This window comes from Giraffa tippelskirchi, chromosome 8 (genome assembly GCF_054371585.1).
Source record: "Giraffa tippelskirchi isolate mGirTip1 chromosome 8, T2T-mGirTip1v1.2.pri, whole genome shotgun sequence".
Lineage (NCBI taxonomy): Eukaryota > Metazoa > Chordata > Mammalia > Artiodactyla > Giraffidae > Giraffa > Giraffa tippelskirchi.
This window is the reverse complement of record NC_137282.1, coordinates 115466357-115489771: the sequence shown is the minus strand read 5'-3', so window position 1 is coordinate 115489771 and position 23415 is coordinate 115466357. Positions and strand designations below refer to the sequence as shown.

The window sequence follows — 23415 nt, the reverse complement described above, 5'->3', positions numbered from 1 at the left end:
GCTGTAACAAACAGCCCCAGAGCTTCAGTGGCTTAAGATGGTACGTTCTCACCAGTGCAGCTCAGAGCAAAGTGGGCAGTGCTTTGGATCTTCTGCTCTATGCAGCTCCTTCCATCCGCAGCTCCTCCCTCTTCTGTGTTTTCAAAGTCCTCTTCCTAATGCTGCCAGGTGGGGAGAGGGAGGTGGGACTGGCCTGAGAGCTCTGTCTGGGGTGGGTCTGGAAGGGGAAGCCAGCGTGGGCAGGAGGGGCTCTTCTGGGCTTTGTCAGTCTGACCAGCACTTTCGCAGAGCGTGTGCTGCGGTATCACCCTCAGGCAGCATTCTCTGACCCTGCACCGTTCCAAGGCGACCTGAGCGGGGTATGTGTGCACACGCCCCCACCAACCCCCCCCACAGCATTCTCTGACCCTGCACCAGTCCAAGGCGACCTGAGGTGTGTGAGGGTGTGCACACGTCCCCACCCACCCCCACACACAGCATTCTCTGACCCTGCACCGGTCCAAGGCGACCTGAGGTGTGTGAGGGTGTGCACACACACACCCCCCCACACACACACATACATCCCAGGCGCACTTCGTGCTCCCCACGCCCTCGGTTGGCCTCCAGCAAAGCACGTATCACAGGGAGTGACCATTTCCTGCCTATCTGTCCTTCTTCTCATTAAAGTCGGAGCCACAGGGAGGCAGGAGCCTTGTTCCCAGAACCAGGACTGTGGTGGACACTTCATTTGTTTAAGAAAAAGAGAAAGAAAAGAAGAGAGAAAATTAACACTTGTTGAGTTCACTCAATTCTTTTTCTTAAGTTGTGATAGAATATATATCACTTGAAATTCGCCATCTCTTTTTTTTTCATTCCTTTCTTTCCCCAGACTTTAGACTTGTTATTTCGTATTGGGGTACAGCCATTAACAATGTTGTGGTAGTTCCAGGTGACCAGCAAAGGGACTCAGCCATGCATTTACAGGTATTCATTCTCCTGCAAACCCCTCCCATTGAAGCTGGCAGAGTTCCATGAGTTCCACAGCAGGTTCTTATTGGTTATCCATTTTGAATATAGCAGTACATACATGACCTTCCCAAACTCCCTAACTATCCCTTCCTCCTGGTTTTAGATTCCACATATAAGGGATATCATACAATATTTCTCCTTCTCTGCCTGACTTACTTCACTCAATATGACACTCTCTAGGTCCATCCATGTTGCTGCAAATGGCCTTATGAAATTTACCATCTTAATCATTTTTAAGGCTACAGTTCAGTACCACTAAGTACACTGACGTTGTTGTACAATCATCACCACCCGCCATCTCCAGAACAGTTTCATCTTGTGAAACTAAACCCATTAAACACTAACTCCCAATTCCCCCCTCCCCCAGCCCCAGGAAACCACCGTTCTACTCTCCATCTCTGTAAGTTCCACTGCTCTAAGGACCTCACGTAAGTGGAATCGTACAGTATTTATATTTTTGTAACTGGTTTATTCACTCAACATAATGTCTCCCAGGTTCATCTATGGTACAGTATGCATCAAAATTTCCTAATTTTTTCAGGCTGATTAATATTCCATTGAATGTATATAGCACATTTTGTTTATTCATTCACCTTCAATGGGCACTGGGTAGCCTCTTCCTATTGGGTATTGTGAGTAATGCTGCTTTTAACATGGGTGTACAAATATCCATTGAAGTCCCTACTTTCAAATTTTTGGGGTATATACCCATAAGTAAGAATTGCTGGAGCATATAATTCTATTTTTAATTTTTTTTAGAAATTGTCATACTGTTTTCCATAGCAGCTGTACTATTTAAAGTTCCCAACAGTGGTGCATGAGAGTTCCTATTTAACCACATCCTCACCAACACTAGTTAATGTTTTTTTGAGAATAGAATCCTGATGGGTGTGAGGTAGTATCTCATTGTGATTTTGACTTTGCATTCCCCTGATAATTAGTGAGGACTTCCCTGGTGGCCCAGCAGTAAAGAATCTGCCTGCAATGCAGAAGGCGCAGGAGATGCAGGTTCCATCCCTGGGTCAGAAGATCCCCTGGAGGAGGGCATGGCTACCCACTCCACTATTCTTGCCTGGAGAAACCCATGGACAGAGGAGCCTGGTGGACTACAGCCCATGGGGTCACAAAGAGTCAGGCACGACTGAAGCAACTGAGCATGCACACAATGATTAGTGATGTTGAGCACCTTTTCATGTGCTTATTGGCCATTTGTGTATCTTTTTTGGAGAACTGTCTATTCAGCTTCCTTCAGTTCTTTATGAATATAGTCCCCAATGCTTATAATAGCCCAGTGAACTGGATATCATTATGCCCATTATACTTTTAAGCAAACTAAGCCCCGAAAAAGACGAGGTGACTTATCTAAGGTCACGTATGACCTAGAAGGTGACAAGGCTTATATTTAAGCATCCATCTTCCTCTTTTCAAACACTAAGCACATTCTGTGAAGCCAACTATCATTACATCATTAATAGTGTGTTGGCTTATCTGCCCTCCTCCCTGTCCCAACCACGTGTATGATGTACGTGCCTGGAGATCAGAGACTGTCTCTTAATTGTCTTTGACATCATGGTGGGCACAGGTAAGAATCTACTAAATACTGAACAAGTAGATGCAGGTCCTGTGCTCCACCCTAAAGTTCTGCATGGCATGACTTGGAAGGCATGACTTAGTAGCTGCAAATCTAAGTTTATCTCCAAAATGGGGATGGAGACCTGACCCTCGGTGGCCAGTTGGAAGATCAGAATTAATACTTCTGCCAAGTGCTAAGCACAGTACCTGCTGTGTCTCAGGTGCTGACTCAGTGGTAGAAACTAACAACACTGCCGTGCTACCGGGGTGTTGGCGAATACCAGAGAGACCCAGAACACAATCCCTGCTTTCCTCCTGGTTGGGGAGGTAAAACAGCCCAGCAATAACTCAGAAGAGAACTGAAGCCAGCTCAGACTACAGATGTGCTTGTGTATGTGTAGATTATCTCAGGACCGATTCAGGAGAGTCCGTACACGCTGGATGCCTCATGGGGAGAGGGGGAGCCAGGAGTTAGGGAGGTTAAGGAAATTGGCTCATTTACTTTAAGTGGCTTAACCTTGGCTGTATACACTTCTGCATGGTTGGAATTTACTCTGCAGATCTCTCTTGTTTTAGAAGAGAGTGGGACACCAAGGTAGTGTGGACAAGTGGGTTGGTCCACAATGAAGCGGGAAGGAGGAAAGGCCCCTGAGAGCAGGAGACTCTTCTGAATCCATCTGGCTTCTGTCCGCAGACCCCATGCACCCCAGAGATCACCCACTTCCCAGCATGAAACAGAACCCCTCACATCTTACCAGCTCCCAGAAATGAATGCTGGAAGGAACCTGCCATTTGCTCCCTGCATCTCCAGCACCTAATGGAGTTATCACGAAGAGGCGAGCATTTTTAATTTACTCTAGAGGGGTGTGTGGAGGCCTGGAACCACCGTCTTCCATCCCGGTGACAACAAACTCATTCTTCACTATAATTAAAATGTCACTTTGATAAATAATTCCATCAGCCCCCTTCTACCTATGAACAGCTTCCCACTATAATTGTTCACATTCTGCTGAATTAGAAGTATTCAAGGGAGAATTTAAGAGGTATTTAGGCAACAAAGATAAATCGGGGGTGGTTTCCACCCTCCCACAGTCCCTCATTAAACAGAGAGATATCACCCCCCACTGGGGGCTCCTCTGCCCATTGCGCTCAGTCAGTTTTCCAAAGTAGAGGGAGATGGAGGAGCCGTCACCACACGGGGTGGCCCTCACAGAGGGCTGGAGCTTGGGAACACGTGTCGGGGGGCCTCCCTCCCCATTCATTACTGTAAGAAAGAGAGGCTGTAGCTTCAGCGGGGTGTGCTCTTAGAAAAGTCAATGAACCTTTCCAGACCTCTGTTGTATAACAGAGTACCAGGTTACCCTTAAGAGACTGAGTCAGATAGAACTCTTGCTCAGCAAGAAGTCATTGGACCTTGTCTGTGGGCCTTCTCATTTTACAGATGAAGGGTTCAAGGCTCCTGAAGGGCGACTTCTCCTGCATGACAAGCTAGAGATGGGCAGGGCCAGGATCTCTGAATACTTAACAGGACTCAGCACATGCAAAGCATATGGGAGGAGCTCTGCATATGTTCCTCTGTTTCCTAATAAATCCCATCCACTGGGGTTACATAGATTGCACAGTGCCAGCCACTGGATGCTGGACACCTTGGGGAATAAACCCTTGCCTGGCTTCACAAAGAGATGGCATTTGGGTTTTCCCCGCCCAGAGAGGGGTGTAGTTTCATGACTAAGAGCACAGTACTCTGTAGTCAGAAAGCCAGGCTTCAAGGGCAGCCTCTCCCTCCATGGGCCAGGTGTTGCTGCCTCTAACTCCAGGTTCCTTCTCTATACTAATACATTGTAAATAACAATTGTAACATCTCCGTGAGTTGTGAAAGGCAGTAGCGCAAGGGCCACACGTGGTATTAGCTGTTGTTCCCATTGGCTTTCCCACGAAGGGTGTAGCACGTACCACTCGGCCGTATAGTCTGAACTGCTGTGTGCACGACTGGATGGGGTGGAGCAGCAAGTCAGCCCAACTAGCTCAGCTCATCTTCAGACAAGCTCCCCAGGCCAAGTCCACCAGCATCCTTCCCAGCAGCTCTCCAGTCCTGGCTTCTTTCAAGAGACCTGAGTGACAGGTATTCATCGGTGTTGGGAGATGCCTTTGGATGTGGCTGGGGATTGGAAGGGTGAGGAGTGGAGGGAGGGGCAGGGGATGAAGCGTAGGCCAAAATGAAGATACTGGCATGTCTGCTCAGCCGCTCAGTCATGTCCACTCTTTGCGACCCCACGGACTGTAGCTCCCCAGGCTCCCCATCCATGGAATTTCCCAGGCAAGCATACTGGAGTGAGTTGCCATTTCCTTCTCCATTTGTTAAAAGAGAAAGCACATTTCTCTGCAAATGCTGACGCCTCGGCACCGCATCCACCTACAGGCAAAGGGGAGGCAGTGGTGCAACCCAGCTGTGTGTCTGCTCTGAAGGACGGCCTCTGAGGACAGCCCTTGGGTCAGGGAGCTGTGTCTGAGAGGACCGTGCTTTGTGTCACCAGTGAGGGAATCCATGAAAATAGCTCACAGCATGTGTCGCTGGCCAGAGAAGCCCTGCATTCGACCCAGGTCCCCAGGCTCTATACTGAGGCATTTCAGAAGATGAGCCCTCCCCAAAGGGTAAGGTTGAGCTCAACTGAGCAAGGGATGCTGTAGCACTTTTCCTGGAAGGGCTCTGGTGGAAATCCTCAGATGGTGGAGGAAAGGGGCTCATCCCTCCCCTTTGGGCCCCTCAGGGCTGAGCCCTTACTCGTCTCCAGGACTCACTCTGTGGGGCCCATCCTGTGATGGGCCAGAGTCCTCAGGTTCTAAACTGTACGAGTCAGAGGGGGAGAGGTGGGACTAGCCTCTGTGTTAGCTCATTCCATCTTCCTGAGAACTCTGCAGGAGAAATCTTTGATTCCACTTTACAGAAGGGGAGGCTGAGACCTAGAGAGGAAGGATAATGTTGCCGAGATCACACTGTTTAGCAGGTGGTTGGACCTGAACTCAAGGCTCTGACTCCAGAGAGCCAGGCTCTTTACAACTGGTCCATCATCCCCTTACACTGTGCTAGTTTGCACCACGGATGTAGACAATGCAGTTGACAGGCAGTGCTGTCCCGTCGCCTTAAGGAAGGCATGTATGGGAGAAATGGGGCCATGGAGGGGAGAGTGCTGGGCTTCACCCAAGCTGCTTCCATACTTGCCTGCGCAGCAGGGCCGCCCATGTGCACAGGCCAAGTGAACTTAATGCTGGCTTCCTCCAGCATTAAGATGCAGAAGTTGTTTCTGAAACACCAAGGTTTTGAGAACATGGCTTTGAAAACAGAGAAAAGAAGCACATACAAAGGGTTCGTTTATCCTTTTATACTCAGGAAAAAGTCAAACAACTTGTTCTAGAAGATTAGAATCCCCCAGCCCCCACCCCACACAGGCAAGCTCATCTGTCCATTTGTTTAAAAAAAAACAACACATTTTTCTGCAAATGCCGACACCCCTGCACCACATCTACCCTCCGCACTGGCGCTGAGGCCATGACTGCCACATGGAGAGCCTGTAACTGTGCAGCTGCCTCTTGGATCAAACACTGAGGGACTCTACATTTGAGAGTCACTTGAGAGACTCAGAGGCGTGTTCCAGAGCGCTGTCTAGGAGCCGGGACCCCAGCCTGAGGCACAGTCAGCAAAAGGAGAGATGGCATCCATAAGAAAACAGCATTCAGAAGGTCGAGGGACCATGGGGAGAGGACTGGACTTGGACCAGGGGCACCGGCTCCGGGAGTCTGGTGAACGCCCCCGGCAAGTGCCTTCCTTTCTCTGGGTCTCAGCTCTGCAAGCGTTAGATACAGTTCCAAAGCTCTCATCCTGCCTGAACCCCACTCCCGTTTGGGGCCTGATTAGCGGTGGGACTCTGGCGCCCAGAGCTGGAGCTGTGACTAAGGCCAAAATGAAGATAGTTGCTTGCGTGCTTAGCCGCTCAGTCCTGTCCGACTCTTTGTGACCCTGTGGACTGTAGCCCGCCAGGCTCCTCTGTCCATGGGATTCTCCAAGCAAGAATACTGGAGTGAGTTGCCATTTCCTTCTCCAGGGAATCTTCCTGACTCAGGGATTGAACCCACGTCTCCCGAGTCTGCTACATTGGCAGCTAGATTCTTTACAACTAAGCCACCTGAGAAACCCCACAGGAAGTGAAGATGCTGGAAGCCAAAGGGGATTGCCCAGGGGGTTCCCCAACCAATGGGACTGGAAGCAGACATCAGAATCAAGGACAGAGCATCTGGGAAGCTGGAAGGCAAAGCAAGGGAGACTGTGTGGTGTTAGCCAACACCGAGCACTCGCTGTGTACCAGGCTCAACATTTAGTGTATATTCACTCCTTTCAGTCACACAGTCAGGCTATAAGTGAGTTTTGTGGGGAAACTGAGGCACAGAGAATTTAAGTAACATGCTCACTTTTCATGCAGCTGCCACCAAAATGGAAAAGCCAGGATTTGAACCCAGCTGACCTGGCTCAAGCATCTGTGCTCCTCACTGCCAGCCATTCTGCCTGTTGGGGTTGGTTGGGGCCATCATCCCCGAAAAACCCGGGGAGTCCATAACTGGTGGGTGGCTGGCTCAGTCCGGTTTAAGGGACAGGAACAGGACAGTCGCCTGCAGCTGCAGCAATCCCATGACTCAAACCAAGGCATAAGTGACAGATGGGAGTCTGACTTTGTCATCCTCTCCACGAGGGAGAAGCCGTCCAGCCTTCTTGCAGGGCTGAGTCAGTCATCTTGCAGACTGTCTATTGAAACCTCTTCCCTGAGCCATGTTTCCCAGCATGTGGAGGAGCCGCCTGGGTCCCCCTTCATCTTTGTTTGCAGAGAGGCTTGTCCCCCGCCCATCACCACCTCCTGCCAGAATGGACGATCATGGATTTCGGAAATGAGATAAATCTGGAAGATGAATGTGTTCATGGGCCCATCAAAGGGTCATGAATCACTGGCCCAAATCCCTGCCTTCAATCTTGACAGGATGAATTCCCTCAAGCAGATTCTCCTTGTCAGACAGACACGGAGGCGGTGCCACCACGAAGCTCGGGCCACCAACAACATCATTATCTGCAGCAAGCTGGTTTCAGTTTCCCAAGCCGCCTTCCCTTCATTTGAAGGTCACTTCTGATGCTGGAGAGGACAAAAAGTAATAAAATAAGACATATATGTATAAAAGGAAGAAAGAAAAGGGAGCGAGAAAGAAAAAAAAAAGGGGGGGGAATCTTTCATGCCAGATGGAAAGGAGACAAGATAAATGTACCGAATCTGATTTCAAAAACTGTTTGAAAAACCTGTCCAGGATTGTCAGAAATGGCCCTGGCGTCCACAGGGAATGTGTCACTGCCAAAGGCCTGCGATGCTGAACCCTGCAGGGCCGGATCCTGCCTCCTGGTGACTTGTTTAGAGCTACTTCAAACCAGAACAAATCACAGCCAACGAGCATCTCCCTCTCCAGCCCCTCAATCACTCGTAATCAGACCGTGTATTTTAGCAACAAAATCTTCCCTGGCTGAAGAGCTCATTCATCTGCCTTCTGCAAGCTTGACGCCCTTTAAATGGGAGATGAGGAGAAGCCACCTGCCTCTCTGGCGGCCAGGGAAGCCGGGAGAAGGACGGAATTACCACCCCGCGCTCTGCCCCGTAGATTGCCTGCGGGAGCCCAGACAGCAGGGGCCTGCAGGTGAGGAGGAAACCAGCCCGAAAGGGACAGAGAAGGGTCACTGGATTCCACACGTCCTGCACTGGGCACCCGGCCGTGGTCTCTGGGCTTCAATTCTGTCGCTACCATCTTCTAGCTAGGTGATCCCAGACAAGTTACCTGGCCCTGTGTGTATAGATGCAAACCCATGGAAACAATGCATAGAAGAAGCAGAGAACCAGGACTCAGGTGGGCTGACTTTGATTTTTTTTTAATATTTATTTATTTGGCTGCGTCGGTCTTAGCTATGGCATCCAGGATCTTTTGCTTCGTCACGTGAGAACTTTTGGTGCTGCATATGCTCTCGAGTTGTGGCATAGGGCTGCAGTTGTGACACACGGGCTCCAGCGCACAGACTTCAGTAGCTTGACATGCGGGCTTGCTCCACGGTATATGGAATCTTGGTTCCCAGACCAGAGATCGAACCTGCATCCCCTGCATTGCAAGGTGGATTCTTAACCACCGGACCACCAGGGAAGTCCCTGATTTCTTGCTCCAACTCTTGGGCAGCAAATCACTTTGCTTCTCCAAGCTTCACTTTTTAATCTGTAAAATAAGGACAGTAATACTTACCCGTAAAGTGGAGACAGTAATACCTACTTGGCCTCTCTCACAGGGTTTTATAAGAATCGCAGGAGCAAGAGAGATGGATGGACACACTTGAGATTTTACAAGTGGAAAGCAGAGGCGTTATTTCAGCTTTAGGAACCGTGTAGGAACAGTTGCATCCTGGGATCAGGAGAGCTTGTCTGCCTACAGCTGCACACACTCAGAGCGGGGCGGAGCTCCCGCCTGGCGCCTGCCCAAGCCCCGCCCGTTACCAAGGATACCCGTACTTCAGAGGCTCCAGGGTGATAGAAGAGGAGATATGGGTCTTGTGCAGAGGGGAGGCTTGGGAGGTGTCCGTGGGGGTCCTTTCACACTTCTGCAGGACCCTGTGCAGGAACAGGGCACTGTCCTGCTCTGTCTGGGACCAGGGGTCCGAAGTCAGCTGAGGCCCAGAGGCAAAGCGGCTTCCTGCCATCCCGGAGGCCAAAGCGGAAACGGGATGTTGAGGATGCAGAGAGTCCCCGAACCACATCTGAAGTGCTGCCTCCTGTACCCCTGCCTGGTACACAATGTCCCTTGTGTGTGTGTGGGTGGGAGGGTGGGAGGGAAGAGAGGGCAGAGGCTGAGGCCCCAGACCACAAGTAAAATCCTGTAGGTCTGTTTCTAGATCCCATCAGCCTGCCTGGACCTACAGGCTGCCCTGGAGTCCAGGCCCACTAACACTGCCTCAGCCAGAACCCTTCCAACCCAGGCTGGAAGAAGCACTGGAACAGGAGCCAGACAGAGCCAACTCAGTCCTCTTTCCTCTAGCAAATGTTGCCTCTAAAAATTTGGCATCTGTCTATAGGTAAACATGGAAGCAGCAATTAAAACGTGCTAGTACAAGGACTTCCCTGGTGGCCCAGTGGCTAAGGCTCCACACCCCCAGATGCAGGGGGCCTGGGTTTGATCCCTGGTCAGGGAGCTAAATCCCATGTGCCACAACTAAGGGTTCACATACCACAACTAAGACCCAGCACAGACAAATAAATAAATAGCCCATCAGGCGCCTCTGTCCCTGGGGATTCTCCGGTCAAGAATACTGGAGTGGGTTGCCATGCCCTTCTCCAGGGGATCTTCCCAACCCAGGGATCAAACCCAGGTCTCCCACATTGCAGGTGAATTCTTTACTGTCTGAGCTACCAGGGAAGCCCATCAATAAATATTAAATAAAATAAAATGAGCTAGTGGACAATACCAGACATACAGCCAGTGCTCAATAAAGGCTATTATGATTACACTGGCGAACGAAGTCATTGTAACGAACAATGCATTCATCTTTGACTGTGACCTCTGACCCAAAAACAGCTAAGAAGGCCCTTTTGTCCCCCAGGAACACTGTGTCCAATCTAATGGTGGCACCTGCTTAGTTTTCTCACATCTCAAATGAGATCAGGGCGAGTAAGGTCCTACCACTGCCCAACTTGTCCTTCATCTTGTATCGTGAGTCCCCCATCATTGGAAGTAATCAAGTAGAATATTTCTGGTCAGGAGGAATCAAAGGTGCCTTCCCACCCTAGGATTCTGTGATGCTCGGGACTGTGGGGTCACATAAACACGTGCTGGGCCTGGGAGCAGAGGGAGAAGCTAGCACAGTGAGTGGGAGGAGGAGAAGAAAGCGCAGAACCCAAGGCCGAGCGTGTAAGTCTCACCTGAATGCCCTCCTCCCTTTCTCCTTCCTTCACACTGACTGAAATGAGGGACGTAAATGAGGACTAACATGGGAGCAAGCTAAGTGTCCATCAGTAGGTGAGTAGGTAAAGGAGATGCGCTATACACATACAAGGGAGTATAATATTATTCAGCCTTAAAAAAGAATGAAATTCTGCCCTGAAACCGTAAAGCTCCTTCCATTTAGGCCTTTAATCCATTTTGAGTTTATTTTTTTATATGGTGTGAGGAAATGTCCTAATTTCAATCTTACACATATAGCTGTCCAGTTTTCTCAGCACCACTTATTCTAAAGATTATCTTTTCTCCGTTGTGTATCCTTGCCTCCTTTGTCATAGAGTGATTGACCACAGGATTGCACTGCTGCTTGCCACCTCATACTTTGCTCAGCCTGGCCTTGGCCTGCCTCTCCAGCTTCACCACCTGGAACTCTTTCTTGGTCAGTGCCACATGAAATGACCTGCATTTCCCTGAGAAAATCATGCTGTATTTTGCATCTGGGCCTTAGCTCAGGCTATTTCCTCTGCCTGGAATTCCCTTCCTCATTTTTTTCCCCACGCAAATCCTGCTTGTCCTTTAAGATCCAGACTAAGCTTCCTCTACTCTTGGAAGCCGTCTTTGGCTCCCGTGCACCCAGAGCCACCATGTTCCCCACCTCCTTCCTTCCCAGACAGTCTCAAATGAGCCAGCTCAGTCCTCTTTCCTCTAGCAAATGTCGCCTCTAAAAATTTGACATCGGCATTTCCCCTCCCCAGACAGTCATCTCAGACCACCCTTCTCACACTGCAGCGCGACTGAGGACCTCCTTGTCATCCACCCCTGAAGCGTGTCTCATTGATGGCTGCCTCCCAAAACCCTAGCTTCATGCCCTGTATTCAGCAGGCACGCAGGGGTAGGACAGCAAATGATTAGAGTTTAAGCTGTGGAATCAAAAGGATTTGATTCAAATCTCCATTCCAGCACTCTTTAGCTGCACAACCCTGGGCAAATCAGTTAGATGCCTGGAGTCTCAGTTTCCCTATTCAATTTAATAACAGATAATCCGTTGCCACTGTGCTGATTCAACGAGAGAGCTCTTACAAACTGAGTAACACCGTGCCTGGCAGCTAGAAGATGGCCAGTTAATGTCTGGAAATACTACTTCAGAACTGGGCTGGAATTAGGCTTAGTTTTGAGTCCCAGCTCTACCACTTACCATCTCTGTGACCTTAGGCAAGTCAGCCAGCTTCCTTGAGTCTGTGTGCCCATCTAGAAAATGGGTTGAACATTGGGGTTTAAATCAGAAGACTGTTGTGAATCCTAATGCTGAGCATGGTGGCTGGTACACAGCAAGCAGTCAGTCGTCTTTCCCTACTTACTGTCCAAATAAAGAAGTAAGTGCATGTTCACTGAATGAAGCCTGCCAGGAACTCGGCCATGGGTGCATACCTCTGTCTTTAGTGACATGAAATTTCACCAGGAAAGCTGAAGTGAGGCCAGCCCAGAGTGAGCCTGGGTTCAGACTCCCAGCTCCAGGCTCTGTGGGGACAGAGAGAGGGATCAGAGCTTCCTGGGTGAGAAAGGGCCTCTGGCCCCCAGGACTTTTAACTTTACACATGCACTTTTCCCAAGAGGTGACCCTGGATCACCTGTGGCATTTCTGAACAGAATGTGGGAGGTGTGGGCAGGGAATGGAGCACAGGCTTGGGAACAGACAGCCGTGGTGTGAGCCCACGTTCTGGCATGGACTGCCTGCGTGGCCTTGGGCAAGTTGCACCCCCTCTTGGAACCTCAGTTTCCTCAGTCTTTAAAGCAAGGAATATAAATGCAGTACCAACCCCCCGGGTCATTGCAAAGAGCATACCTGCCATTGGCAGGTTCAAGACACCTCGTAGGTATTCAGTGAGCTTCCATTCCTCCCTTCTCTCTCCAGGGCAGCCCTGTCCCAGTTCATATACCAGGGCTGTGAGCTGGGCTGCAGTGCCCTTTAAATACACCAGCTCCAGATTTGAAACTAATAGGGCACGTGGTGGGGACGGCTGGGAGTCACAGCGGTGTGGAGGAGAATATGGCTTCAAGAAAATAACATTTGGAGGTAATTATGGGAGCAATGGATCAGAACCACCATCAGCTGCCAGCCATCCCCAGAGACGGAGCAAGAGATGGAGGCAGAAGGTGGAGTCTTTCCTGGGAGCCAGACTAGAGCATCCCTTGAAACTTCAGCCTGGCTTTAGTTACGCCCTGAAAATCCTGGGCTCTGGCTTCATCCCCTCTCTAGGATGAGGCAGGTTAGCTGTTCAGGGCTTCTTTCAGTTTTTAATGCCAATGGGACACATGGTAAGGTGTGCAAGATGGAAGAAGGAAATGGAATGAAATCTGAGGGCAGGTAAGGGCACAGGCAATAAATGCATTAGTAGTGGAGAAAGTAGAAAAAGAGATTGCATTCATTACACCTCTCACCTGTTCTAGTAGATACCTAATCTGTTTCCACCCTGTATGGGGGCTACAGACCATACGCAAACCAGACAGAGCTGCCCCTGAGATGGGGATGGTACCAGAGGGACCAAGCTGAGGTCAGCTTCAAAGGATTTTACCCTGGCTTCTCCCCACTTGGGCGAGGCAAGCAGCTCCTTCTGTGTCTGATTCGGAGACCCTGGAAGCCCAAGGGCCCCACCCTGCACCACATTCAAACCTTCCTCTGATGTCTTTAATTTGCAGGACTCTGAAAGGTTAAGACTAGTTCCTGCACAAAGCATGGATTCGCTTTGCTTTTAAGACCAGTCATCAACAAATACTTGCTGGGGGACTCTGCACCCTGGCCCCCATCTAGTCCACAGAAGCGGCTTTCCCTCTGGGCCCACACCTCTCCGCCGCTCACCACCTCCCCCTCTGCTCCCAGGCCGCAGGAACTTGTAGATGAGGCAGGCATCCACTCCTCTGTCCTGTGGGCCGTGACATCTAGGGCAGGTGAAGGACTTGCCCAAACGGCCACAGTGTAACTCAGATTCCTTTTGTTTCCCTCTGGTGACTCAATAGGCCAAGTAGGGGCTCTCGCTCAAGGCCTGACAGCCCAGTGCTGGCGTCTCCACTGTCCAGGGTGGTGACAGGCCTCACGGCCGTTCACGTGCCAGGGCTCGGTGCCAGGTGTCACAGAGGGATTCATATCATCGCATCTAATCCACCCCGGCCCTGGCGAGTGGTCTTTCTACCTACACTGACCAGGTGAGCAAACCAGACCCTGCACAGAGAAGTGCACTCCCAAGGGCGTGTGGCTAAGTGCCAGTTACGGGTTGCAAACCCCAAGCTTCCTGATTTCCGAGAGTGTGGTCTCTGGGTATGGGCCAGCTCACAGCTCATGAGCACTCTCTCCTCTCCTGACCCCCGGAGTGAGCCAGTCAGCATCACAGCTCAGAAAGAGACTGTCTCAGGGCCCCCCGATGTGGCCAGCTCCTTTTAGGGCCAAGGATGAGATTGTTGCTGGGGTGCCCAGCAGAGCAGAGGGGTTGAAAGAGTGGGGTTCTGCCCGCCCCGATGTGAACTAGGACACCTTCTGAGTGCAAAATGTGCGGATGAGGCCCTTTGATAAGGACCAAATCCCCTCTCGTTGCTTGGCAACCCAGCTTACAAGTCATAGCAGGGAAGTAATTTACAGGAATTCAAAGTGTCGCTGGAGGTTCAGCTGAGCCAAATTGGTGCAGAGAGGAGCCGCAGTGGTCCGGATCACACCTTCGCAGGGAAGGAGGAGGGGAAGGAAAAGCTTCCGCTTTTCTCGCCTGTGAGTCAAGAGCCTTGAGCTCAGGCTCACTGATCATTTTTTATTCACCTATTTACTGACTCCTTCATGAGCCCCTACTATGTGGCAGGCCCTGTGCTGGGAGCCAGGCACACAATGATGGATGAGACAGACTCCACAGAAACAGACAAGCAGAGGGTCCTGGACATGCTATAGAGGGTTTAAGGGGTCTGGGCAAAGAGCCCCGGGGAGGACAGATGACACGGCTGGGGGCATGTGAGGGCAGGGCTCATGGAGGGGACCAGTTAGCCAAGCAGGGAAGGATAGAGGTTGTCTCCGCAAAGGACCAGCATGAGCAGGGGGGGAGGGTGAGAGCGCACAGCACGTGGTCAGGGGCAGAGGGGAGCTCCTGCTGGGGTGTAGGGTAAGTGGAGCCCAGGCTGGGCAGAGCCTTTAATGCCAGGCAGAATTGTCTGGACTTTGGCACACAGACCTAGGTGTTATTCATATGGGGACAGAGCATGAAATCTGGGGTTTGTGGAAATCCCTCTTGTTTCACTTACTACCGGAGAGTGAACTGGGGGAGAAGAAGAAGTTAGAAGGAAAGACACTGGGGGTGCAGAAGTCAACTGAGAAACTAGGAAGGAAGACTGATAAGGACAAGAGATGATGAGGCCGGGACTAAGGCAGAGGGAAAGGGCCAAGTTCAGGAGGTAGGAAGTCAAGTCCGTTGGGCATGGAGGCTGATCCACCGTGGGTGTGAGGGGCAGTGGGAGCCTTGCAGGTGTCTGACGTGACCAACAGGTGGCGCCACTCACTGAAACGGGGACGGTGGAGTGACGGGTAGGTCTGATATTCGAGGAATTCCCTGGGGTTCTATCCATCAGGATTCTCTTGGTTGCCAGTGACACAAAGTCAACTGGAGTAACTTAGGGAGTGTACTCAGTCATGCCACGTGGGGCGGGTGGGGCAGGGGTGCAGCGGAGCCTGACTAGCCCTCTCTAGTGCCGCGGCCCAGGGGGACAGCAGTTTATGTTGGACACAGTAGGTTCAGTGGAGGGGAACTGGAGCAGCAGAGGAAAGAAGGGCAGAGCCACCCCGAGGCCAACCAAGATATTTAGGATCCCTGGCCCGGAGCCTGTCTGTTTTTTAAAACATTTATTTATTTGGCTGCACCTGGTCTTAGTTGCAGCGCCTGAGATCTTTGACCTTCGTTGCAGCACGTGGGATCTTTAGTTGTGATATATGAACTCTTAGTTGCAGTGTGTGGGTCTAGTTCCCTGACCCCAGAGGCTGAACCTAGGCCCCCTGTATGGGGAACACGGAGTCTTAGCCACTGGAGCACCAAGCAGGTCCCCCAGAACCCATCTTGACCTTCACTGTGGCCTGTGTCACACTTGTAGGAAGAAGCCAAGCGGCAGCTGGGAATGCATGGCTTTGTGTGCATGTGGGCTGTTTGGTCTCCAAGAAGTCTGGGGAAGGGGAGGGAGGTCAGCCAGATGGTGGATGAAGGCGAGCAAGACACAGAAAGAAAAATGCCTGCTCTGTGCTCATCCTGGTGCTTGATGGAGGTCAGCGAGCCCGCCTGCAGGGCTGACTGTGGGAACCTTCCAGCAGGGCTGCTCAGGCGCTTCCCAGACCTGCCCTTTCCTGGGAACTGAGTCAGTGGCCCCGTTGGGCCAGACTGACGACGAATGCCAGCGAGACAGCTTCAGCCCCCAGGAGGGGAGGGGATGGGGCATACACATACCCCACACAGGCCAGGAAGTTCTCTGCAAACAACTTCTTGGCACAAAGAAAATCCATTCGCACTGGGCTGCGTGCAGTGCCTCTTTCCTGAGCAGGTCTGGTTCTCTAAGCCAGTGGATCTCTCTCTCTCCATCCTGCAGCTCAAGAAATGACTTGGACAGGACTCAACCCAACTTGGGGTGCAGTATGGAGCAGTGGTTAAAGGCCTGCATCTAATTCTTGAGTGGGCGTGCCTTTCCGAGCTTTGGTTCCCCCTAGTGCATATATGTGCATGACTGAATCTCTCTGCTGTATACCTGAAACTAACACTAGTAGTCAACTGTATGCCAATATGAAATAAAAATTGAAAAAGAAAAGCTAACACTATGTGTCCAAAAAAAATGGTTAAGATACAGTCAATTTTTTGTGACGGGTATTTCATCACAATAAATATATAAAGATGGACTGATGCATCTGATTCTCTGATTTTTCCATCTTTTGTCTACTCTGAATAGCACTGCTATGAACTTTCATCTACAGGTTTTTTTTTTTTGAACATGTGTTTTTAGTTCTTTTGAATACTTGCCAGAAAAAGCTGGCTTAAAACTCAGTGTGAAAATAACTAAGATCATGGCATCTGGTCCCATCACTTCATGGCGAATAGAAGGGGGAAAGGTGAAACCAGTGACAGGTTTTCTCTTGTGGGATCTAAAATCACTGTGGATGGTGACTGCAGCCATGAAGTCAGAAGACGGTTGCTTCTTGGCAGGAAAGCTGTGACAAACCCAGACAGTGTATTAAAAAGCAAAGACATCACTTTGCCAATGAAGGTCTATCTAGTCAAGGCTATCGTTTTTGCAGTAGTCATGTACGGGTGTGAGAGCTGGACCATAAAGAAGGCAGAGTGCCAAAGAATTGATGCTTTTGAACTGTGGTGCTGGAGAAGACTCTTGAGAGTCCCTTGGACTGCAAGGAGATCAAACCAATTGATCTTAAAGGAAATCAACCCTAAATACTCATTGGGAGGACTAATGCTGAAGCTCCAATACTTTGGCCACCTGATGGGAAGAGCCGACTCATTGGAAAAGACTCTGATGCTGCAAAAGATTGAAGGCACGAGGAGGATGCAGTGAGAGAGGATGAGATGGTTGGATGGCATCACTGGCTCGATGAACATGAACTTGGGCAAACTCTGGGAGATGGTGAGGGACAGGGAAACCTGGCATGCTTCAGTCCATGGGGTCACAAAGAGTCAGACACGACTTGGCGACTGAACAACAGCAACAAATTCTTTTTCCCATTTAGATTACTTCCGAGTATCGGGCAGAGTTGCCTGTGCTATACAAACAGCAGGTTCCGCTTTGGTTATCAACTCTAAACATAGCAATGCATACATGTCAGTCCAAACCCCTGAGCTGTCCCTCCTTCCTCTCCTCCCCTCTGGTAACCACAAGTTTGATCTCCAAGTCTGTGAGTCTACTTCTGTGTTGCAGACAAGTGCATTTGTATCCTTATTTTAATCATTCTAAAGTGTACAGTCCAGTGGCATTAAATATGTTCACAACGTTGTGCCACCATCACCACTATCTAATTCCCAAACTTTTCGTCAACTCAGATGCAAACCCAGTACCCACTCTTCCCCTCTCCCAGCCCCCGGCCACCGCTAGTCTGCTCTCTGCCTTTGTGGGTTCACCTACTCCGGATATCTCACATAAGTGGAATAACATGTGGCCTTTTGTGACTGACTCAGCATCGTGTTCCCAAGGGGCATTCTTGCAGCATGTGTCAGGGCTTCCTTCCTTCTTGTGGCTGAATGATATTCCATCGTATGGCTACGCCACTTCTTGTTGATGTGTTCATCACTTGATGAACATTTAAGATTTCTCCATCTTGTGGCTACTATGAATACTGCTGCTATGAACTTTCATTTATGGGTTTTTTTTCTCCTTTGGACACGTGTCTTCAGTTCTTTTGAGTACATACCAGGAGTGGAATTGCCAGTCTTAGGATAATTTTACGTTTAACTTGTTGGGTAGCTGAAAAACGGCTTTCCACAGTAGCTGCACCATTTGATTTGTACCTGTGGAGGAGGGCATGGCAACCCACTCCAATATTCTTGCCTGGAGAATCCCATGGACAGAGGAGCCTGGAGGGCTGCAGGCCACGGGGTCGCAAAGAATCGGACACGACTGAGTGACTAACACACGTTCACCAGTCACGTACAAGGGTTTCAGTGTCACCACACCCTTGCTGACACTTGTTGTTTTCCTTTTTAAAAAAATAAAATTATGGCCATCTAGTGTCGCAGAGTCAGGCACGACTGGGCGACTCTCACTTTCAGTGGTGTGAAGACCATCTGGTTTTACTCCTTGGCAGGCAGCAAGCAGTCTGGCCACAGCCTGTGAAATGACTGACAGCTCTTTGTGGCCAGTCAAGTTTCTGGAGAACAGGAGGGTGGGAGGAGCCTGGAGTCCCATGGCCCTGAACCTGATCATCTCAGGGTTTTTTTCTTTCTTCTGGGGCTGTGGGTTGGGGCGTGTAGGAACCTGAGTCTGGCAGACCATGTGACATGTCTAGAAACACATGTGTGACCTCACTGAGTCCTCATAACAACACTTATTAAAGTTAATAACTGTTACCTTTCAGACAGGCTGTATCATGAGGCCACATGTACAGTCATAACTCAAAAGTCCTTGGTTCGTATTCCCAATGTAGCTGCAGAAACTCTGCTAAAGACGCAGCATCAGCTGTTTCTGTCTCCTGCTGCTCTGCTTCTCCCCTGAAGCACTGCTTCATCCAGAAAACTTCCCTCTCCCACCAGACAGTGCCCGAGGCTGGGGCCAGATGCCACTGTCAGCCACCAAGCTGCCCTCTTACTGCCCAGCTGTTGCTGCAAGTTCCTTTCCCTGAGCTGTGTGCTCTCATAAGAAATGCTCAGGCCCCCTCAGGTTTGCCAGCATGCCCAGACCCCTCCACATCCCAGCTTAGATTACCATCTCATTTTAAAGTCTAAAGATGTGGCTCTGCAGTGGGACGTCCTGGTTTGGATCCACATATCACTCACAGTCACCTTTAGTTCTCTGTATTTAGCCTCTGTGCCTCCATTTTCTCATGCATATTTCATAGAGCAGAAGAGAGGAATAATAGCTCATCCCTGTAAAAAGTGTAGAGTGATGCCTGACCCACAGTAAGTGCTCAGTTAATCTAAGCATTATTATCTAATATAAATGATCATTGAGTGATGACTATGTGCCAAACCCAGGCCTAGGTGCCTTTCCTATTTTCACAATGACCAGAAGAGGTAGGTATTCAAACCCCCACTTTACAGATGAGATCATGAGGCACTTGCCAAGAGCTCACTGTCTCCCAGCTGTCAGTGAGAGCCTCAAAGGGGACTTTGGATCAGTCTGACCCTTAAATCCCAGCTAGGTCCACTCATGGAAACAAAAACACAGTGTCTTCTTATATATGGTCAGTCCCCACCTGCTGACTTCTCTGTTTCAAAGAGGGTCCTTTTGTTTGTCTGAGAGTAGCAATTGGTAAAGTGCCCCTGACACTCTGGGGTGTCAGGATCATATGGCGACACGATGAGGGGAGGGTTCCTGGAGAGCAGAGCTCTAATGTGGAGCCTGGTTAATCTCCAGCTATTAATATATCATGTTCAATGTGAATTCCTTTCTCATCTCCCCTTGAAGCCTTCAGTAAAATCTATATGCCCTGCTAATACTTTTAGAATTGAATTTGTTTGGGAGTGTGTTAGCTTCCTGTGGCTGCTGTAACAAATTACCACGTATTAGATGGGCTGGGAACAACAGAAATTTATTCTCTCACCATTCTGAAGGTCAGAATTCCACAATCAGTATCGCTGGGCAGAAGTGAAAGTGTTACCGCCGCCACGCTCCTTGTCAGAAGGGAGTTCCCTGCTCCTCCCAGATCTTTAATGTGCGCTTTATTTATTTGTTCATCTGGCTGCATCAGGTCCTAGCTGCGGGGCTCGGGCTTCTCTCTGGCTGTGGTTTTCAGTGTGTGGGGTCTGTAGCTGTGTGCAGGCTTCGTTGCTGTGAGGTATGCGGGATCCTAGTTCCCTGACCAGAGACAGAACCCATATCCCCTGCGTTGGAAGGTGGACATTCAACCACTGGGCCGCCAGGGAAGTCCCTTCTTCCAGATTTCGGTGGCTGCCAGCATCCCTTGACTTCTGGCCACATCCCTCCAATGTCTGCCTCCTTCTCCTCTTCTGAGTGTGTCAAGTCTCCTTCCGCCTTCCTGTTATAAGGACACTCGGGATTTTATTCAGGATCCACCTGGATGATCCTGGATGGTGTCCCTATCTCAAGATCTTTAGCCTAACCACATCTCAAATTCTTTGCCAGATTAAAAACAAAGGCTCCTGGGATCAGGATGTGGCCATATTGGGGGCCATTATCCAGTGTACTCTGGGAAGGAAGATGGGATGAAGAAGATCAGCCTCAGGATGAGCATGAAGCTGCAGGCCAGGCTGTCCAGAGGGGCCGCATCACACTGAGTCCCACACAAGATCACACCACCTCTACCAACGAGAGAGCGAGGGCCAGAACCCGGGTCTGCTGAGCCTGGGTGGAAGGTTCCCTTCCCTACAACATACCACTTCTGCCTCTTGTTCTGCGGGGTCTTCCGTGGTAATGGCTCCTAATTTGGGCCTGTGTGGGTCACCCAGATATCCTCTGGAAGGTTTTCACCTCAAAACTGTACCAGGGTCAGGGGAGTGAGCCCCGGAAAAGAGTGGGCACCAAAACTTGACACAGAAGCTGTTGGGCACACACCTCGGATCCTGCCCTCTTGCCCAGTCTTCCATGCTACGGTTCCGGCCCCAGGCTCTCCTGGGAAAGAGAACATCATTAAATCTTTCCAGATAAGCCGCCATTTCGTCCAGCTGTCGTCAGTGTTGGTAAGCAAAGACCAGAGCATGTTGAGGAGGGTGAGAGAAGTTTAAACCCCGAGGCAGCCGATGTGCTGGGTTTCACGCTGCCATCGCTTGAGAGGGGTCGCTGAAGTCAGATAACATTAGTGATGCGCGCGCTCAGTCATGTCCAACTCTTTGCAACCCCATGGACTGTAGCCCGCCAGGCTCCTCTGTCCATGGGATTCTCCAGGCAAGAATACTAGAGTGGGTTGCCATTTCCTCCTCCAGGGGATCAAACCCACGTCTCCTGTCTTCTGTATTGGCAGGTGGATTCTTTACCACTGTGCCACCTGGGAAGCCAACTTCAATGATGTGACCTCAGCAATTGCTGAGGCTTCTCTGAGCCTCAGTTTACTCACCCATAAAATGGGAAAATTAGGGCTTCCCTCATGGCTCAGTGCTGAAGAATCCACCTGCCAATGCAGGAGATACGAGTTCAATTCCTGATCCGGGACAATCCCACGTGCTGTGGGGCAATGAAGCCTGTGCACCGCCTCTATCGGGCCTGTGCTCTAGAGCCCAAGAGCTGCAACGACTGAGCCCATGTGCCCCAGCTACTGAATCCTGGGCACCTAGAGACTGTGCCGCTCAGCAAGAGAAGTCACCACGCAGAAAAGCCCCTGCGTGGCAACTAGAGAGTAGCCGCCACACACTGCAGGAAAGCCCACACGGCAGCAAAGGCCCAGTGCAGCCAAAAATAAACAAAAATGTTAAAAATGGGGAGACGTGTGTCTACCCAGTTGACTCATAATGCAGATGAAATTAGCATGAAGGTGGTGAAATTTCTTTGTTGCGAGAAATGACAAAGCCATACTGTTCCTTTTGTGCTCTGTAAAATCTTCTCTGCTGGAGGAAGGGTTAAAAACTCAGGATTAAGGCCCTAGTTGGAAGCGTGATTCTGGATGGAGGCGGGGAGGGTTTCTCTGGCTCTGAGTCAGGCTCTCAACACTGGGGCTTGGTGCCTTAATATTACTTGTCATCACTCTCCAACAGGGAGACGTCTGCTTCCCCCGCTGGGACAGTGATATAACGGAGCCTCCCGATGCTCCCCACAATGTCGTGCTCTGGGCAGGAAAAGTTGTTCACCACGGTGTGTGGAGTTCACTCCGTCTCCTGCAGAATCGTACATGGCAAAGAGCAGGAAAGAGAAAGCCGTGCTCCCCACGGTGGCCTCTTATCACACAGAATGAAAAAGCTTTTCCTTACTTCCTTCCAGTGGGAGAGTCGACAGAGAGCAACGGCGGCCACGAGGCTCTTTATGCTTCTGGCAGATGATAATTATCATGATCACCAGCATTTATCGAGCCGGTGATGTGAGCCACCATGCTAATAAGCACTTCATTGCATGCCTTATCATATGCAAAATCTTCCCAAGGGGCTTAGGAAGCGGAAGTATTGTGTTACCTATGAGGAAACTGATGCACAGAGAAGGTGAATGTGAATCCCTTGGCAACCTAATGCTGCAATCTAAGCACTTAGCCATCTCACTGAATCTTTTACTTTTGTGTGTGTACATTTCACAAGGGTTTTGTGGTTTTTTTGGTGATTTATAAAGATACAGTTGAACAAAAATTTTTAAATGCTAACTTACTCATTTATCTGAGTCAGGATCTTGTGACAATTAGGAAAATGCAAGTGAAAAAAAAAATAAAAGGAGGCTGGATGTAAAGCTAGAATGGAAAATTGCATGAACTCTTGCTAGGATGGTTCCTAATTTGTCTCTGAGCTTCCTAGCAGCCCCTGCAAAGAAGGAAACATGATCTGTTTTGCAAAATTCCACAGCACTGTTTCTTAGGACATGGTCCCCAGACCAACGGCCTCAGCTTCACCTGGAAATCTGTGAGTAAGCAGATTCTCAAGGACCAGCCTATAATCTGAGCGTGAGGCCCAGCCATCAGTGTCTTAACAAGCCTCCAGGTAATGGTGATGCACATTTAAATTTGAGAACCACTTACCTTCAAATGAGAATATACTGGTCGTTAACATGGATATGTGAGAAATTTCTCCTCCAAGCCCTGTATGATGTGGGTGAGCTAGTGTTTTAACCAAATCCTACTGTAAACACCATCAGAGTTTTGTAGGGCTGCTTTTTAAGTTTCTCCTCAGCATAGATACATGGAGCCTTTTCAAGGCACAGTTTAATAAAAGCAGTTCTAAGCAGTCAAGCAGTATTGTCAGACACAGCATGCCAGGCAGGCTTGCTGTTCTCACACAGCTCCAAGCAGTAAGAAGCCTGGAGTGTCCTTGCATAGCTATTAGGAGCCAAGACTCTGGAGCCAAGCTGATTCAGCTTTGAACATTGGCTGTGCCTTTCAGTAACTGAGTGAGCTTGGCCAGTTCTATGAATCCCCTCTTGATGCCTTAGTTTCATCAATATGTAAAATTAGAGTATTCTACCTATTTCATGGAGTTGTTCTAAAAATTCATCAAGCTCATGAGTAATGTGCTGAGT

The 23415-nt window shown here is 49.8% G+C and overlaps 1 protein-coding gene and 1 long non-coding RNA gene across 9 annotated transcripts in view; both read left to right on the top strand.

Moving 5' to 3' along the window:
- Window positions 1-23415, top strand: part of KCNIP1 (potassium voltage-gated channel interacting protein 1) — a 406169-nt gene that overhangs the window by 241890 nt on the left and 140864 nt on the right. The gene's annotated exons all lie outside the window — the stretch shown is intronic.
- On the top strand, window positions 16257-22616 carry LOC145517696 (uncharacterized). The gene is made up of 2 exons (XR_014062270.1): window positions 16257-18009; window positions 21167-22616. It is a non-coding gene; the product is annotated as an uncharacterized LOC145517696 (long non-coding RNA).